At 40.9% G+C, this 5,320-nt stretch overlaps 1 protein-coding gene and 1 pseudogene across 1 annotated transcript in view; one reads left to right on the top strand and one right to left on the bottom strand.

Annotated features, from left to right (window-relative positions):
* Positions 1-5,320, bottom strand: part of si:cabz01093077.1 (C-C chemokine receptor type 2) — a 37,404-nt gene that overhangs the window by 11,362 nt on the left and 20,722 nt on the right. The window lies entirely within an intron of this gene.
* LOC116690577 (C-C chemokine receptor type 4-like) lies at positions 2,139-4,415 on the top strand (annotated as a pseudogene).

Raw genomic sequence — 5,320 nt, 5'->3', positions numbered from 1 at the left:
TTTTCTGGGTGAATCTTGGATCCATGCGGGCTCCAGTAGGTCTCCTGCACAGGCAACTGTGGTGTAATTTAACAGAAGATTCATCTGAAAAATCCACTTTCTTCCACTTTTGGCTCGAAATCAAGGCCAGCCCATTTTCCACTGTAGCAAAGCTCCACCAGACCTGGTCCCCTGAAGTCCCTGTGTCAACCTGACAGTTTGTCGGATTCTGTCTCGAAAGGGCCTCCATGGTCGAATCAGTGCCCAGAAGCCAGCACTAAACAAAAGACAATTGAAAAACTGTGTGGCATTTGCCAAGGCCCACAGCCTGCTAAAAGGATGGATGCTGGAGAGTGGAAGAAAGGATTTTTCAGATGAATTTCTGTTAAATTACACCACAGTTGCCTGTGCAGGAGACCTACTGGAGCCCGCATGGATCACGATTCACCCAGAAAACAGGTGAGTTTGGTGGCAGAAAAAATCATGGTCTGGGGTACATCCAGTTGGGGGTGGTGAGAGATTTGCAGGGTGGAAGTAGCCTCAAATACCAAGAAATCTCAGCTACCTCTTATATTCCCAACCATAAAAGAGGCCAAATTCTGCAGCAGGATGGTGCTCCATCGCATACTTCATCTCCACTCAAAGTTCCTCAAGCGCAGAAGATCAGATGCTCCAGGATTGGCCGGCCCAGTCACCAGACATGAACATCATTGAGCATATGTGGGGTAGGATGAAAGAGAAGCATGGAAGACCAAACAAAGAATATTGATGAACTCTGGGAGGCATGCAAGACTGTTTCCTAGCTATTCCTGTGATTTATCAAACATTGTATGAATCCTAGCCAAACCGCATGGATGCAGTCCTTCAAGCTCATGGAAGTCATACAAGATATTAAATTGAATTACAGCACCACTATTAATTTGCTGATTTTAGTATTGTGTAAATTTATGTATAGGGACAAAACTTTTGTCTTGCCAAAATTTGACCTTTCTGTCTTGTTTAAATGATAAATCTTGTTTCAGTGAAACTAATTTATTTCAGTGCATTGAACTCATTTGGAGGGTTTTAGCTTTTCATATGAGCTATTTCTTACACCAATTGATTAATTAAAAGTCAAGTTAATAGCAGTGTTTCTACAAATAGATAAGAGACAAGACTTTTGTCAGGGACTGTACTTACTGTCGACCTACTCGTCTTCAGAAAATGCAAACAATTTGTTCGTTAGAGACAACCTAACCTAAATTAGAGGCAATAAAAACACCACAAGTCATCCAAGTCCTATCAAGTGCACTGCCATACAGCTGGCAAAGTTTGGACCTCAGGAGCAGAGTGTGGCAATAAAGGCACATTTTCTTCCACAGCAGTTTGGATTTGCTATATTAATAAAATAAGTATTCATAATACAAAATATGTACTGAAACATTTCAAAATATGCTAGTGCACTTTTTATAAATTTGAATTCTGGAATAAAGGCTGGTAAAAATATAAGTGGCTGGTAAATTGGGCCTCCACCAGCCACTGTGGCTGTGTGATGGGGGAAAAAAAGTTAATTTCCCACCCTGGTTCCAGGAAATTACACATATCCCTAAACAAATCAGTATGTTAGGTTTGAACAACAGCTGGGCTTGTTACATTGGAAGGACAGATCAACTCAATGTCTTACATTAAATGACATAAGTGTCATTTTGGGGGACTAATGCCACCAGACTAGAGCTAGTGTAGACTTGTGATTGCTTGGTTTGATACCACATGAGTAATTTTTCATTGAGGTTGGTAGAAAACGGATAACATACTTTCTCTCACACACAGCCACACACACACACACCACACCCCACCAACACACACACACACACACACAACACACACACACAAAAGGTCAAATTGTAGCCAATAGAAACTTCTAAGTTTAATATATCATTCTTATTGTAACATGTTGCATTTGTATGATTTATTTGCAGCTTAACTGTGATTTTATTGATGTAATTTGAGTAATATTTGAATTATTTTGTTGATAGTATGAGGCCATCTAGTCACACAGATTTTGACATCTGTCTTCTTACATGAAGGACCACAAAGGTTTTTGCTTTATTGGGTGATTCTAGTATTTTATCATTAAGTTAAGTAAACCCTGTATTTTCTGTTTCTCTTACACCAGCAGAATGAACGTATCAGAGAACGACATGTACTCGGACATATACAACTTTGATTATAAGACCCTGCGATCGGGGTCCTGGTTCAGGGTGTCCAATGGATCCACGATCTCGTCCGTACTTTACTACATGCTGTTTGGTCTAAGTCTGCTAGGTATGTTCAAAAAGGCCGACTCGTTAAGAGAAAAGGAAACTTGTATTGCTCTATTTCACATTTGAATGCACATTTGCTTCAAGCCATTTAGCTGAAACTGACACAAGCAAAATTAAGATATTTGCAACTGGTCTGTTTGTTACCGTAAACAAATAAGTAAGAACTAATAATTTGAATTGATTTCACAGGCAACACACCACCGTTCTCTGGGTTCTCCCGGTACATAAACTGAAGACTATGGCGGACATATGCCTCCTCAACCTGGCCCTGTCAGACCTCATACGGTGTACACTGCCCTCTGGGCCTACAATTACCAGAACCTTGTATCATGCAAACTTATGACAGGAGTCTATCAGGTGGGGCGTTTTGGTCTTTCTTTTAATTTGTGTTTGTAATATAAGGCCAACTTTGTTTTTGTTTTCTTAAACATGAGAAATGTGGGTCCGATGTGTTGTTGTGGTGTGGTGTTTGTGTGTAAAATGCTGTGTAAGCAGTCCCTCCAGGATTTTGTTGCGATCACGCAAATTCAACCAATCACCGTAACTTTGGTGTGACTCGAAATTTTGACCACAACTTTTTTGAGATTTGACCTAATAGCGGAGTTTCCCGCGACTTCAACCAATCCCAGCAGTCCCCAGTGCCAGACTTTTTATCAGTATGTGACTCTGAGAGCCAATGACCAAGCGGGAGTGGAGAACGGTAACGTCACACGTACGTGGCCAAATTATTTCCTTGTTAATGATGACTTGTTTAATGTGTGACTTGACCATCTACATTTACCATCAAACGAACAGCAAAAGACCGTGCAAACCATTTCAGACTGTCCTGCCACCCTGAGTAAACTTTAACATCATGTAGCTGTAGCGATTTTCACTCTGATGTCACTGAAGCAGCTGCTGTTTCAACTGTCGGCTCACTGCAGCAAGCGGGGCTACTTAGTCCCCCCTCCGCAACTGACCTGCACAGACACAGCAAACGAAAAGAAAAAGAAAAACGGAGATGAGACGTTACACTCATTATTGTAAGGGCAATGATAAGTTAAATTCCAATAAGAATTTATTAAACCGTATGTGTGTCCCAGGCCAGGATAGGAAATTAACTAACAAAGTAAAGCAACAAGCCACTGACAGACATGTAAAATTTGATTCATTCATAAATCATGATTTTTTTGTCTTAAATCCACCAGCCATTTTTATATTATACCAACATTTGTAGCATCTTAGCATTTTTGATAAGGTTTTTTTTTTTGCAACTTTTATCGCACTTTTTCTTTTACAAAAGCTCCCGCAACATCAGGCATTTTGGCCGCGACTATCTAAAATCGTGAAATCCTGGAGAGACTGGGAATGTCAGATAATGTCAGCCAACCTCATGAGGCCAGAAAAAGCCTGATTCTGATTTGCTTCCCCCTCTGCTCATCTGAACAGTTGGGTTTCTACAGTGGGACGTTGTTTGTGACCTAATGAGTGTGGACCGCTACCGGCCATTGTCCACGCTGTTGCAGCCATGCGAGCCAGGACACTTTGCTATGGAATCATAGCCAGCACCACTATCTGGGTTCTATCGGTCATCATGGCCATCCCTGGGTGATCTTTGCCTCCTTGGAAATGGATGTAGATGACAGCTACCAGTGCCACCACTGTATCCAGAGACCAGCAGCAGTTTGGAAGTGCTGCGAAACTTCAACGAGAAACTGTGGGCCTTTTTGTGGGTCTCCCTATCATGGTTTTCTGCTATGTGAAAATCCTTTTGTGCTGTCAGGTCCAGGAACTCCAAAAAGAACAGAGCTGTTAAGCTGATATTCATAATAGTGTGTGTGTTTGTGGTGTGCTGGGTCCCCTACAATGTCACAATTTTCTTCAGACAATGCAGCTGTTTCTGGACACCCTAAACACCTGCAAGGCTTCAAAATACATCAACTCTGCCATAGGCTTTGCGAGATCATTGCACTGTCTCACTGCTGTGTAAATCCACTCATCTATGCATTCGCAGGTGAAAAGTTTAGGAAGAACTGGGCTATGTGCGTAGGTACTTCCGCCAGAACAGAGGGACTTTCAGCCACAGAGACACCACAGACACTTCCAACACACCTGTAAAATCTGATTATTAGGAATGATGAACACATCTTGCTGCAAAGAAAGTGAAAATATATTGCTTTTGTCAAATAAATAAAGTAAACTTGATTGCCTTTTTCTTTGTATAGTAAGTGAGAAAAACAGTTTCAGGCCATTGATTCTGTAAGTTTAAACTGTCTGGCGTCCATATACCACAATGCATCAGCATAATCTTTTGACACAGTCATTCTTGGCAGTTTGTAAGTATTGAAGAAGTGTGCAGAGCAGAATCCCTGTGTCCTAACAAAAACATATATTTGACTAACGAGCCAGTGCATGGTCACCGGCCCTACAATTTCACTACTGACAATCAAAATAGCATGAACATGTTAAGATCGGAAAAGTGATAGTCACATCCATTTGCTTAGTATTAGAATGTTTTTCCTATAAGAGAAAGTAATTTGCTTTTATACCTGTGCTGTTTTGATTACAACTAGATAGACTGCAGTGAAGGCTGGTATCACTTCTGCAATGCACAAAAGCATAACCATGCACACAAGAGCTCTGCAAGCTCCATCTGTACGTGCCTTCAGCCTGGTCCGAGTCACATCATCTTTTGAATCTTGCATATGGACTTGTTGTTCTCTGTATATAATCCGCAGACGCTGTGGTCTCTAAAATGAACGCTTGGAAATCATTTGCAGGAAGTAAAAAAACCATACATTCACATGCTAGCCACAAAGCCCACCTAAACTTGTGGTAGGGGTAGGTGCATTTTGCACTCGTTACACTTTAGTTTTTTCGTGGTATGCAAACCAATTTTCATTTCTCAACACAATGCAAAATGATTCATGACTTATTCGATCTAGCCGTCTACAGAGCATTTGTGATCAGAAGAACTAAACTATATATCAGCTATCTTATTATCAGCACGGCAGGTAAAGATTGTTGATTTTACATTAACATGCTATTTGACCATTATG

The sequence above is a fragment of the Etheostoma spectabile genome, chromosome 6 (assembly GCF_008692095.1).
Source record: "Etheostoma spectabile isolate EspeVRDwgs_2016 chromosome 6, UIUC_Espe_1.0, whole genome shotgun sequence".
NCBI lineage: Eukaryota > Metazoa > Chordata > Actinopteri > Perciformes > Percidae > Etheostoma > Etheostoma spectabile.
Note: the sequence above shows the minus strand (reverse complement) of the source record. Positions and strands in the feature narration are given on the sequence as shown.